Source organism: Helianthus annuus, chromosome 10 (genome assembly GCF_002127325.2).
Source record: "Helianthus annuus cultivar XRQ/B chromosome 10, HanXRQr2.0-SUNRISE, whole genome shotgun sequence".
Taxonomy (NCBI): Eukaryota; Viridiplantae; Streptophyta; class Magnoliopsida; order Asterales; family Asteraceae; genus Helianthus; species Helianthus annuus.
Genome location: NC_035442.2, coordinates 51,895,194 through 51,910,165, shown reverse-complemented (window position 1 = coordinate 51,910,165; position 14,972 = coordinate 51,895,194). Strand labels below are relative to the sequence as shown.

The window sequence follows — 14,972 nt, the reverse complement described above, 5'->3', positions numbered from 1 at the left end:
CTTTCCATCAATTGAAGATAATGTATATTCTTCAGATTATATAATCTCTAGAGCAATATTGTCCACTAAAAATGATAGTGTTGACGAGATTAATAATCAAATGATTGAAATTTTTCAAGGGGAGGAAAAAGTTTATTACAGTTTTGATGAAGCTGAAGACGATCAGCGCAACTTCTATCCGGTCGAGTTCTTAAATTCGCTAAATGTTTTGTGGTTTGCCGCCTCATAAGCTTCATTTAAAAATTGGATGCCCAATAATATTGTTACGTAATATCGATCCATCACATGGCCTGTGTAATGGCACGCGGTTGATATGTAAGGGTTTCATGCGAAATGTTATTGATGCGGAAATTGCAGTCGGTCAACATGCCGGAAAAAGAGTTTTTTTGCCAAGAATCCCTCTAACCCTTTCTGAAGATGACATGTTCCCATTCAAGCTGAAAAGAAAACAATTTCCAATTCGACTTAGCTTTTCCATGACGATTAATAAAGCTCAAGGTCAAACAATTCCGAACGTTGGTATTTATCTACCGGATTCTGTATTTTCACATGGACAACTTTATGTCGCGTTATCAAGAGGGATTTCAAGACAAAGTACGAAGGTGTTGGTACATCTCGCCAAAGAATTCAAACAACGTGGAGTTTACACATCAAATGTTGTCTACCAGGAAGTGTTGCGTGATTAATTAATCGCATCCGTATCAAAACGAAGGTAAGTTAGTAGATTTTGTGCCTTATTTGCTTCCAGAAATTACTTTTTAATTACTATTTTAAAGCACCTGTAAGCGTGTAACATTTTTTTATGTGTCGAAATCTGGTACAGGAGAGGAGAAGATACAAGAAAGTCATAAGCGAACGGATGTATTGGTAAAACAGGAAGAGATACAAGAGACTCCCCACATTTTGTTTTTATTGTTTTGTCCAGCTACTTGACTGTTTTGAACTCTTCTTGTTTTAATTTACATCTACTTCCTTGTTTTGTACTATTCTTGTAGAAGATCATGAATAAGAAAACTAACTTAAGTACTATACGATATATCACGAGACGACGGATAAACTAACGGTAAACGAGTATCCTATTGTAAATCGCCACTCCCGCCGCATCGCGCGGGTAAGTGACTAGTATATGTATATAGGGTAGGGTTCAAGAGTGAACCATATTGTTTTTGTGAACAAAATGAACAAATCTTGTCCATTGATTTAGGAGATGTTGAGATTAATATTAATGACAATTTTCTAATTATTTATGTGTAGAAAATAAATGAAAAGGTTAAAAGGGTAAATTGTTAAGTAATTCTCTTTCCAATTAAATATTTAAGTACATTCTCTCTCTTCATTTCTCTCACCAATTAACTAATTTATTAATTTAAAAATATACACAGTTACTATTCAACCAAACTATTTCATACACATACGTATATTCGTTTTATGCACATGCGTACATATGAAATTTGAACAAATAAATATGTGTACTTTGAGTATTCAACACAAGTACATATGTGTATAAACCATTTATTAGTTCTATTTGTGTATATTTTATACACAATTTCTATTCAGCCAAACTAGTTTATACATATATGTATATCATTTTTATACACATACGTACAAAGTTTCTAGGTCTTCATATGTAATCTTCTCTCTCATTTGTTTTTTTATTGATTCTTTGGTTGTCTTCTTGGTTTTCATCAGACACCGTATATTAAAACTGTCGTTATACACATGTGTATCATTTAATTAGGCACTTGTGCATTACTAAAAAATCATTGTTTAGACAAGGTGTAAAAATTACACATGTGTATAAGTAACTTTTGCTCAATTTTTTTGTATGTATAATAAGCATTTGCTGGTAGGGATGGGATTGGTACAGTACCCGTACCTATACCCGTACCAGTACCGAAAATACCGGTACCGAATTTGAACAAAACTAGGTACCAAATACCGTACCAAATATATAGGTACGGTACGGGTACGAGTACGGGTACTGGTACGGGTATTTTCGGTACAGTACCCGCTTGGTACCATTTTGTTTTTATTTACTTTTTGAGCACTTGTACGAGTACTAAATAGGTAAAATTGACATGAGTACCAATATAGTACGAGTACCAAATAGGTAAAATTGGTACGAGTACCAATACGATACGGGTACCATATAGGTAAAATCAATACGAGTACACTATAAATGCCATAATATGAAATAAAACATAATAATAAAAAACTTTTAAAGGTATACATAGAATTCGGTACCAGTACCCGTTTTTACCCGTACCCGTACCCGTACCAATACCGAAAGTACCGAATACCAAAATCAATAAAACTGGGTACCGATACATGTACCAAATACATAAAATCGGTACGGGTACAGGTACGGGTACGGGTACGGTACGGGTACAAGTACGGGTATTTGGGAAAAAAAAGCCCATCCCTATTTGCTGGAACATGACACATGGAAAGTATGTATACACGTATATATTCGAACCCCTTAAATTATACATCGGTGTATTAACCATATAATAATGAGTTATAATCATATTGTTTCTATTAAATGTATAATTTAATAACTGGATATATGGTATGAAAGTGGTTAAGCAAATTATAAAATGACTAGATGTGTAAAAATTTTATAAAAGAAAAATATGATGCTTGTCCAATCAATTGAAAGAAAAAGAAATCGTGAACTTCATTTTTGTTTGAATAATGAATTTGAATTATTGATTATTGGATCAATAAATTGATTCACAAAAAAATAGGGATCAGTTACCATGTTGGTTAATTAATATTAATAACTGCCATTTAAGTTTATATGTATAGTTACAATCCTACCCTTTTCATCTAAAAAGTAAATTAATGGCTGTGATTAGTTCACTAGGTTCACAAACTAGGATGGTGTTCACTCTTGATCCTAACCCTATATATATATATATATATATATATATATATATATATATATATATATATATATATATATATATATATATATAGGGTAGGGCTAGATAGAAAACCCTATCTATATAAAAAACCCTAGAAAACCCAACATCCTGACATATTTTTTTTTGAAAAAAATAACACATGTAATATACATGTTTTTAAGAGTTTTAGGCAAAAAAAAATCAAAAAATGCCGAAGGGATAATTTAAAAAAAAAAAAAATTCAGCAACTTTCAGCATTTTTGTCTAACACATGTTAGGCACTGAATTTTGTTTATTTTTTTAAAAAAAATCCCTTCGGCGCTTTTTTGTTTTTTTTGCCCAAAACACTCTAAAACATGTATATTACATGTGTAATTTTTTTCAAAAAAAAAAAAAAATGTCGGGAGGTTGGGTAAAAATGGGGGGGAGATTTGGGTTTCCAGAGTTTTCTAAGAATTTGAGGGTTTTTTGTCTAGCATTACCCTATATATATATATATATATATTAAGGATGAGTATGGTATCGGTACCGAAATTCGGCAAATATGGATACTACTACCGAAAATGTATGGTACGGTATCTGTATTTAAAAGTTTAGGTCAACATTTCTAAGTAGTATAATTTATTGTAAGACCACCCGTGTAGCACACGGGAACTTAGACTAGTCACCATATAAATGACGAATCATAAACCTAAAACAATATTAAAACACCTATCGTGAAATAATAAACAATTACTTGCTTAATTGCTAAAAACAACTATATGCACCGCGGCAAAGCAACAAAACAGTAAAAGAGAACCCTACAACAACACATCATCAAAAAACTTAAAAACAATCATTAGAAATAAAGAGCAACATAAATGTTATCAGCAACCATAAGTAACAAAAAAAAAAAAAAAAAAGATAAAGAAAGAAAAATAAACTTCATTGCTAAAAACATTGTCATTCTTGGCCATCTACGGGTTTAATATGTTAAGGGAGTCTAGAGATAAGAATCGCCAAGGAAAAAATGAGTTCGGCCTAACTTACCTCTCTTAGAACGAATAAATATGTATAACTCAATTAAAAAGTTAAGGGTTTTAGGGTGGAGGGAGTGGTCAATCACTGTTAGGGTGTTTGAGTTATTTTGTAGCCAATAATATCATACCATGTCAAGTCCCCATTCTACTTTCCATTTTGCACTCAATCACTGGAAATGGTCAAATACATGGAGAATGTTAAGAATTAAAAAAAATGTGATTGGTTGAAATGGGTTGGGACCCAACATTAACTCCCCTCTCTCCTCCTCCCCTCCTCTTCCCGCATCGATGAGTATACACCGATTAACCCATTCCCCGCTCACCGAATTGGAGCCGGAACCGATCACCGATCGGTGAAGACCAATCCCCGAAGGGTTCACCGCAACGATACCGACCACCCTTAAGTGTTAATGTTAAAAGTTAAGTGGTAAATGTCACACCCCCAAAATACCACTCGCGGAAAACACCGCGGGCGTGTGACGTACCAGGGTCTTAGCCACCAATCACATTGAACTCATAAATATATTCTAATAAAGCTTTCATTCATTAACATAAAGTATTACAAAACGTTACTTAAAATTTATTGTATACAGCGGAAGCATAACTCATTTGTTAAGTGTTTTCATAAACCACGAGTACGTAAACCGTTAGTCTTGTGTTGCGATTTCATGTATCCCGACCCATGACCACTCCAGCCTTCCAAACATCAAGTTCCAATGATATAACCATATGGACCTGCAAGCATGCAGACAAGTGTGTCAGATGATGCTGGTGAGTTCAAAGTTTGTTAACGTGTTTAGATACCAGTTACCAGATTAAAACGTTTCACAGATTCGATGTTGTTATTAACTCGATTACCGCAGATGGCTCTAGATTTATTTTCCCAAACCCCAATGCTCTATCATACATTGGTCAAGTGGTTAAGGTAATTAGTTCACGACCGTCCTCCCCGGTACGGTGTGAGGGTGCCAAACTGTTGGTGCACTACATCTGTTGACTTCGTCTTGGATCGAGTCTTAGACTTAGATTATTAGATGAAGGCACGTTTTACTAGAAAACAGGAGATTGTATATATGTAATAGGTTTCGCTTATAGGTACATATAGGATAGTTTCGCTTGAATGTCATGTAAGTTCCGCTTGAATGTCAAGTTGAAGGTTCCGCTTGAATGTCATGTACATTCAAGCGAAACCTCAGCAACTATATATAGATTTTCAAGCGAAACATAAAGAAGTCTGATCGAATTCCATACCGAGGTGCTGCCGGTGTGAAGAACTGCGTGTATTAGCTTATAATCAATACAATTAGCAGTTTTAGTAAAGATACAGCTGTTTCTATCCGTGTTTCTTGTAATTCCGCACCTGAAACATAGAAGAAAGCCTCTAAACGACTCGTCCGAGTCGATACACGATCCTACATAAACCTAATAGCGCTATCAACTAATAACCCCGTTGCCTCCCCCGGCAACTAATCGGTATATGTAAGGTGACTTATCGATAGAAATGAGTGTAATAACCAACATCCCAATAACCTGACGTTCCTCCCCGGAACGATTACCAGATGTCCCTCCCCGGGACGCATGCTTGGAAAAAGAGCAGTGAACTCACCTTGGTTTGCTCGGTTTGTTTAGTTACCTGTTTCCAAGTTAATCAACCAACCCTAACGTGGTTACCAATGAATATCAGTTTCACGATTAAACAAGTTATTGTTTTCACACAGGTTGCATCACACACACCAGTTCACAGTATAACAATAGCCAATACACCTTTCTATTACAAGTTCACATCTCATGCGAATGTCATAATTAGCACATAACGTAGCAGGTGAGTTTGTTGTACCAATTAATCGCACCAAGTTTCTTATTATCATTGACATGCATCATGGATCATACATACACACAAGTATCTTTCATCGTTAACATCGCAGGCACCTACTGTTCAACTTACACGACGAAATACCTCTGTGACGAAAGAGCATCTTTTGTCGGAGCGAGGTACGACGAAACACCCCATGTTTCGTCGGGATTAAGGTATGACGAAGGATCATATGTTTCGTCGAGCAAAACAGTTACAGGTCTCATCAGTTACAATTCTACGTGTTCTAGAACCCTAATTCGTCATCAACGGGTTTAACCTGATCATCGATCAATCATCTAGTCCCCAATTAACATGCAACCATCATTCAGTTAACCCATTCAAGACATAACAGTTCTCTTTCATTATCATACAGATCAAGGTTAATAACCTATCATGTGAATTATCATGCAAATCAAACAAATCATCAATCCAATACTCCTGCTAATATGGATCCATTCTCACAGTTTACTAACACAATTCATTCATCTAGGGTTTCCCTAACCGTGGTATGCCAAGCACGTAATGTCACGTAAAAACATATTCAATCATAACACTCTTGTATCAAACATAACAGCCCATCACAAGAAACATCATGTATATATATACTGAGCACCTAATAAAACATAGTCACAAGATAACCAATTCATGCATTCCACATAAACATCACAAATTAACATCTAATCGTGAAATCTTGAGTATCAGTGATGAGCACACTAACCGAGAGATGGGTATGGGCTGAATACAAGATACAAGCTTCACAAAAAGAAAGAAAGCTTCGAATGAGAAGACTGCCGCCGAGAGAGATCTAGGGTTGCCCAAAAGATGTCGAGTACACACATATATGCGCTCATATATCAAAGGAAGTGGGTTTGGCCTAATGAGCGAGCTGGGCCGGAAGCCCTTACAGCGAAACATCTGCTCAACGACGAAACATGTGTTTTGTCAGGCAACATGTCGACGAAAAACCCATTTAAGACTTGACTATTGTGTTTCGTCAGGCAACATGTGTTTCGTCGAGTCAGACTTATGGCGAAAGAACATCTGATAAACTATTTTAAGACTTCACAATTAAAACTAATCCATTCACAATATTCAAAGCCCAAGAGAACATATCACTTATATGTCTGATTCATTTAAGTCTTCGGCCCAACTTACATACTAACGGTCCAATAAGAGCTTATATTTGAGTAAAAGTTGTCGGCCACTACTCATTTAATTTAATCAAAATTGTAATCACGTGTAATCTGCATTTGTGTCAGGACCATTATGTGATAGTGTTTTGGACCCATGTGTGATTATATTGGAGGTCCAATTAAAATGTTGAAGATATAAAGGTTGTCAGCCACACTTGAAAGTCAAGATCATTTTGTGGATTCAATCATCAAACGGAGGGTTTGGAAATACAAGTTGTCACAGTAAAAGTATTCAAAGATATAAAACACAAAAAAAGACAAAAAAAAAAAGTCAAAGTACTATTCACCATAATTGTTAATTGTTAATGTTAATTGTAATCATTCACACAATCACAATCACAATCGTAATGAACACCTCTAAATTTTTTAAAGTGGTTGTAAATTATTGTGAGTGGAGGAGAGATAAAAAGAAGAAAACATTATTGTTCACTAGTAAATTTGGAGGAGATACTATTCACCTCTATAATTTTTTAATATTTTTTTGAAAGTGGTTGTGAGTGGTGGAGAGAGAAAGGTAATGATAAAAGTATAAAAAGTATTATTTAATTAAAAACGAAAAAAGAAAAGTTAGTGTTTTTTAATGTAGTTATAAATATGGAGTAAGAGAACTCATTCTGAATGCTATAGAATAGTTAATATAACTAGAGTTGATTTTTTTTTTATTATTACTAGAAAAGGACAAAAAATATATATTACTAAAAAAAAGTCAAATATTATTAAAAAAATCCATTTATTTACTATTAATCAAAGTAATAATCTAACATAACTAGTATTGGGGTTCGCGCCTTACATCGGGGTCTAGAAGAGTGCTCGAGAGAATGTATCTGTTACATGATATATGGATGGATTATTATAGACCTTGCATCATTTAATCTATATTGGGGTAAAAATAAGCAATCGATATGGTTAAACAAAAATCTCTAAAGCTAAACATTAGACTATACGGTGTGGCAGGGTATGAAGAGGGTGCACTAAGCATCATTTGGCAGCCACGTCAGCAAGCGGGTGTAATAAAAAAACACGGGGTGGTTTTGGGCATGGAAAGGCCCCATCTTTTGTTTAAAAAAACCCTCACCAATTATAAACATCCTACCACCAATCAACTCGCGTCATATCACCAATAAAATTGTCCTCCACGCTGCCCCACTCACAATGCCGCCCTCCACGCCATACGCGGGGTGGTGTACCTGTCACGACCCCCGACCCCATCCTAGCCGGAATCGGGAGTTGCGAGCAGCCCGTGGTACCGGTGGTTATTTTTTTTATTTTTTTTGAAAAACATTGCAGCGGAAATTTCATCAGGACCGTGAGTTAGGAAAAATATCAGAGTTTAGAAAACACCGGATTTTATTTCAATAGATGGAATAATTCCATGTTTTACAAAGGTAGCTTTTAATAAGGGATAAACCCAAAAACAATATTAAGTTGATTTAATTAATAAAATAAGCCACTTCTTGAAGTCCTTCAGTGGATCCAATCCTTACTCCAATTTACTGTAATTACCTGAAACGCGTTTTTAAAAAGGTTTTGTCAGCAGGGAAATACTGAGTGAGTTCATTCAGGTTTTATACAAAAACAGATTTGTTATAATTCACAGTATTAAGAGCGATTACAATGTTTCTGATATCAAACCAACTACCCACGATACTTTACCACTCGACCCATTGGCCCACCTGTCCAATGGTGTCTGTGATTATGGTCATATCACCCAATGGCTGCCCCAATGGTGAAGATTATCAAGTAATGTATACAAAACCCCACATACCGGCTGTAATATGGTGATTACAAAGACTTAATCCCTGTAATTATAACTTTGAAAATAATTTGGAGTTTTGAAAATAGTTGATAAAAAGAGAATGACTCACATTATAAGCATGCAGTATTTAACAAGCTTCCTGATTCAATTTCTTCTGGGAATTAGCATCTACTTTGATTGTAAGTATATGGGGTAAGGTTTAGTCTACTGGTAAGACTGATAACCTAATTTAAGAAATGATGCACACAAAACTAGGTAAATAATTAATACAGCATTTACGACAATTCACGAGATTAAACCCTCACAACGATTAATAAAGTGCAATACTTAACAATTCAGCGGATTCACAACGAATGACAGAGTATAGTCCGAGTTTGGATAACACTCAAACATTCAAGTCGAAATCACGATGAATAACAAAGTATAAACTCAATTTGAGCAGTACTCAAATAATCGTTGGATAGTTACAATCGATCGGATGTTGAATCGTAATAGCGATCGAGTTATTACCCTAATTGCGGCAGCGATTTGTGAATCGTGTGTGTTAATTGTATTGTTTCTGCTATAACTCGACATACACAGTGAGTTCTTACGTCGTTTCACATCCCAGAATCCAGTCCCAAAGTCTGCTATTTATACCTGAATTTTGGACATGCTTACGGACCGTAAGCCTCATCCCTTACGGTCCGTAAGGTGCACGAACCTATTATAGGGTAGCCCTCTACACATGTAGCTTTGCTGAGTTGACAGAATTAATAAAACTAAATTTTGAAAATGAGATTTTAAGATAATATCGAATGGGAATTGTCCCCCTCTGAGTTTTAGGGGCCCAGATCCTGATTCTCCCGATTCTGATTGTTATGAAAATTTTAGGATTTGTGCAGAATTATTTGGGTGTCTCAATTATGGTTTCCTATTGGGTAAAAATAATAGATATGACTTTTGATGAGAGTTGTTTACAAAATAGAATCATAAATAATAGTTTTGGGTAAATCACAAAAAGAGAATAAAATAGTGAGAAAAGAGAGTGGACCCACTGTGTAACTTTAGGGTTCAACTAGAAAGACTCCTGGTATAAATTTTGGTATAACTTTTTGGACTATAAATATATATATTGCACTCGTGTTAAGTATGGTACCCCTAATTCAACTTTGTCCCGAAGTCCCGAGATAGAATCCCAACAACTTAGTCGGGCAGAGCCCTGACATATGTTATGTTATGGGACTCAGATCAATCGGAAAGGGTAGCGGTGATTGAGAGTTACAATACTTAAAACAAGACAAGGTTTTATTATTATTATTTTAAAAAATATTAAACTTAAAGAAAGAGATGGAAAGGCAGGCGAGAGGTACTAGGGAAGGAAATAGCAATTTAGACTTACACGAAATTCATTTTTAGACAAGTTCTTAAGTATGGTGCATGTATAGATAAATAGTTTGGCCATTCCCTTGTTGCCCACGAAATTCATTTTTAGACTTACACGTATACTGACAACACATTGCACTGAATTGAAACTTTTCGTAATTTGCATGTAGGTCACCTTGGTTTTTAGTGTCGATTTATTTTACTATTCTTTTGTTTCTCACTTTAGTATGAAGACACCTAAGTTACTTGCTAAAACACCTCCACCATTTCATTTGTAGACATATTTTTAATTTTAATGATTATCTTATTCTTTTCTAATTGAACGTATATATTTACAATTTCAAATATCAATGGTTAAATTTATTATTATTATTATTAATTCAACAGCTTTAGTTATTTGGCACGTATAACTTGTAAAATATAACGTTCTAGAAAATAATAAATATGTTATTAGAACGAGTATATTTTTGTCTATATTTGGGCCTAAGTTTTATTAAAAATAGAGTAGGTTCAAAATACCATGTATTTTTATAATTTATTTAAACGGTTCAAGGGTCCATCTAAATACTTCATATTTCTACTTTTCAACTTACCCGTAATCTACCCGTCTAATAATATAAGTTTTATAAACTTTTATTTTCATAGAAAGGGCACCCATACATAGGCCAATTAATTTAGAATAATATTTCAACCAACTATATATAAAATAGTGTTTAAAACTAATTGGGTTGATTATTTATATTAAGAATAACTAGTTACTAGTTACTAGTGGTAAATAAATTTACCCAAACCTATAATTCTTATATAAAAATAGGAATGTGACATCCTCCCCACCTTGTTTTAAATCTCGTCCTCGAGATTTGGGTTACGATATTTCTTTTAGACTCATATCATATTTAGTCAATAATAACAATATTAAGGTAAATGACATAGAAATAAAATATCAAATTTTGTGAATACGAGTTGTACAATAAGTAGGATTCAATGGTTCAACTGAATTAGTGCAAGAAATCGATGACAAATGAATGAGATGAAATGATATAATTTCCGAGGTGACTAGGTTCAAACCAAAAGATATATGATCAATAGATATTTAAAATGAATGTGAAGGACTTTTAGAATCAAGAAAATTCTTTGTCAAAAGAAAGCTTACTTTGATTGGTACTGAGTAAGACTTAGAATCGATAGGTTAAAAATGAAATAAAAGCATGAAAAGAATTGTCAATATTAAATTATGATATGAGAAAATTGAGATGAGTGAATTGTAAGGATAAACCAGAAGATGATAGAGTTAGTGTGTTATTGTTTAGAGTTCCAAGTTGTTTTGGCATGACTAACCATTATAGTATATTTGGAAAGCAAATGTAATTATGTTCTTATCTGAACCGTATCTTACATATCAAATATAAATACTATGTAATATATATTATTTGTTTCACATTTTTACTATATGTAAATGGTTACCACTTTCAAATAAATATTATTTTAGTATTTTATTATACTATGTAAAATAACTTATATTTACTTTGTAATATAGATTACAAAATACCACAGTGAATTTATTACATTTACAAAATATTTTAGTATTATGATTTTGTAAAAGAATCACTATTATTTATAACGTTAAATGAAAGTTATGAATAAAAGGGGTAAAATTTTTATTGTACAAAAGTATCTGTAAAATATTTTGTAAATATATAACACTTAATGGGTTAATTTTATGTGATTACTTATTTTCATTTTGAAACCATAAAATGTTGTGAAGGTAAAATGTTGTAAATAAGTGAAAACAGAGACTATTCTTATATATTACAATATTCTCCTAACCCAACGTAGTTGATGACTACTATATTATTCTTATATGGTTATTTTCTTGCCCGAGTGTTATAGTACATAGTTATCACAAAATATGTGATACATAATTATTTATATAATTTTATTCGTCCCTTTAATTCTGGTATTGTTTTATGAAAATATGTTTTCTCTTTACAGTACAAAGTATATATATATATATAATTAAAAATTATTAAATAAGTATGATGACTTAATTTATTAAATAGTTATTATCATGGTTAGATATTGGTTAGTGCTGCCTTGTTTAAGCATAGGTGGCCAGTCCATGCCTAACTAAGGCTAGGCTTATCCAATACCTGTTCCTGAAAATAACCCGAATACTTATAAATGATACTACTGTTATTCATATATTATTACTAATATTAATTACCAATGAATTTTTAGATGAGAGTATTGCTGAAATATAATTCTTCATCTTAATGATTGAACAAAATTCTTAGGTATAGTAATACTATATTATAAATTAGGTAATTATTTATGTAAGTTTCCATACATAATCAATTAAATTTATATTTAAAGTTTAAGTAAATATTATAGGATTTTCAACTGATGATGAAGGATCAAATGAATAGTATGAAATTTTCGATTAATAATGAAAGACACTTTTAGATATACACGGAATGGGATATGAATTTGTGTATTTTTATCTTAACATATATTAGGATTGTTTTAAGATAATGAGCTAACAAAATTTAATAAATATGTACATAGATATGAAAAGAAATTAGCTCAAGTTTCGAACTAAAGAAAATACCTGTCTCATGATGTTGAAAAAAAATGATGATTGAATGAGTTTAAGGAAAATAAAGCTGAATGTCTGTTTTAAACAATCTGGTAGGATTGAAAAATGAAATAATTGAATGGTGTTTTTCAGTTCAAGATGATAAAGCAATAAAGATTGCAAAATGCTTGATGGATGATGTAAGAATCATTTTAGAGATACACTGGAATATAACAAGAATTTGTGTGTTATTATCTTAGCACACGATTTGTGTTAAGATTGCTTGAATATGAATAACTAATGAAGCGAATTTGGTATGAATAATTAAATCTGTATAAAGTGAGATTAGCGAAATCTTCAGGTTTGAAAATGTTACCCTAAGGGGATCGTGTTCCAAGAAATAATTCAGTGAAGTCGAAGGCCAAGCAAAATAATTGAATTGCTTGTTGGGATTATTTTGAAATAGGATAGCTTCAATCCATCATATGTGATTTTGAAATGAATATGTAATGCGAGCAAGTTCAAAACAATTTGTCACACCCCCAAAATCCACATGCGGACTACCACCGCTTGGAGGCGTGACTGACCAGGATCTTAACCATCAATCGCATTGAACTCATAAGAATAGGTGAATAATACTTTCATTTATAAACAACAAGTGTTACAATATTACAATGTTTCACAGTTTACAGCGGAAGCATATTTTAAATCAATGAGTGTTTATAAAACCACATGTAAGTTCTTAGTTCTTGTGTTGCGTTTCCATGTGTCTCGACCCATGACCACTCCAGCTTCCCATACAGCAAGTTCCTTGGATATGCACCTATAAGCTTGCAAGGCATGTAATAGAGAGTCAACAACAATGTTGAGCGAGTTCACAGTTGGATGTTCGTTTTAAGTGTTTTACGAAAACATAGTTTGTCTTAAGTTGGCTTACTTGCCGTGGGGGTTTCCCATAATTGAAAACACGATTAACCAGTTTACCCTGTTTCCCAAACATATTCATAGATGGTGGGGGTTTCCTAAGTGAAATGTTTATTGTTTAGTTACAGTATCCGTATTGTGAGCCTTGTGTTCGTTCATTAGGTCATATATCGTATTAGTTCGTATCGCAGCCCTCTAGGCATGTATGCGAAGATTAGGGAAAGTTCTCATGTATTCTAGACTAGGTATGTTTGTATCGCGGCCACCCGGCACCTGTGCGAAGTTTTAGTGTATAGTTCGCAGCCTTCCTAGGCATGTGTGCGAAGATTAGTCATATTATCGCAGCCAACCCTGGCATGTGTGCGAAGATCAGTCATATTATCGCAGCCAACCCCGGCGTGTGTGCGAAGATCAGTTCTATAAGCATCACTAGTCTAGCAGTATCTTAACCAATCACCTTCCTCACCCGAGGATCATATCACTACGTTCCATTATCTAGAGAAGTACAAATAAATAAATCAATCCCATTCCCACCCTGGGAACCCCATGCCTTGGCTGTGTGAACTCACCTTGGTTTGCTCGGTATGCTATGCTCTAGGGTTTATCAAATGTCTAAGTCCGTTACACACGACCTAGGATATGTTGCACATGATACGATGTAAGTGTTTGCATCAAATTAGGGTTTGCAAATCATTGACATTCAAGCAGCTGTGTCTTGTGTGTTTATTGTGTACATGATGTTATCACATAGAATGTTCACGCATGCAGAATCATACAGTTGCATTCAGTATCATACGATTATACACATATAGAATCATACATCATGTAATCAGTTCATCGTATTCACATAATTCATGCGTCACGTCTTTGCTTTCACATTCCAGTCTAACATGAAGGTTAATATATTTGTCACTGTTAACATACTTCGTACATTCATCGGCGTTGATAAACTTAACAGTTTAACTGAGTTAGCGGCTTAAGAAAGTGACATACACATCTTATCAAGTTTAGCATTATGTAATACACATTCATGGCCTCCTATTAATCGTACACAGAGTCAGACAGGGCCTTGCCCTTCTCAAAAGCTCAGACAAGTGTGGGGGGGGGTTTCCTGTTCAAAAGTCGGACAGGATCAAAGGAACAAGGAACTCGGACCCCTTAACTTATTTAAAGGTCGGACAATAGTGGAAGTGGGGGTCTAAAAGTCGGACTAGGTATTCATACGTGATAAATGATAAATGGTCGGACTAGGTAAACATAAAAGTCGGACCTCCTGTTTACTTGATTAAAATTCGGGCATAGGCTTGATGCCTTAAAGTTCGGACCAACAAGACACTCACAAAAGTCGGACCTTTGATCCCCTTATGAAACTCGGACAG

At 34.0% G+C, this 14,972-nt stretch overlaps 1 long non-coding RNA gene across 1 annotated transcript; it reads left to right on the top strand.

The window, feature by feature from the left end:
• Nucleotides 1–224: 224 nt before the first annotated feature.
• LOC110882470 lies at nucleotides 225–979 on the top strand. The gene is made up of 2 exons (XR_002560101.2): nucleotides 225–712; nucleotides 824–979. It is a non-coding gene; the product is annotated as an uncharacterized LOC110882470 (long non-coding RNA).
• Nucleotides 980–14,972: the final 13,993 nt, after the last annotated feature.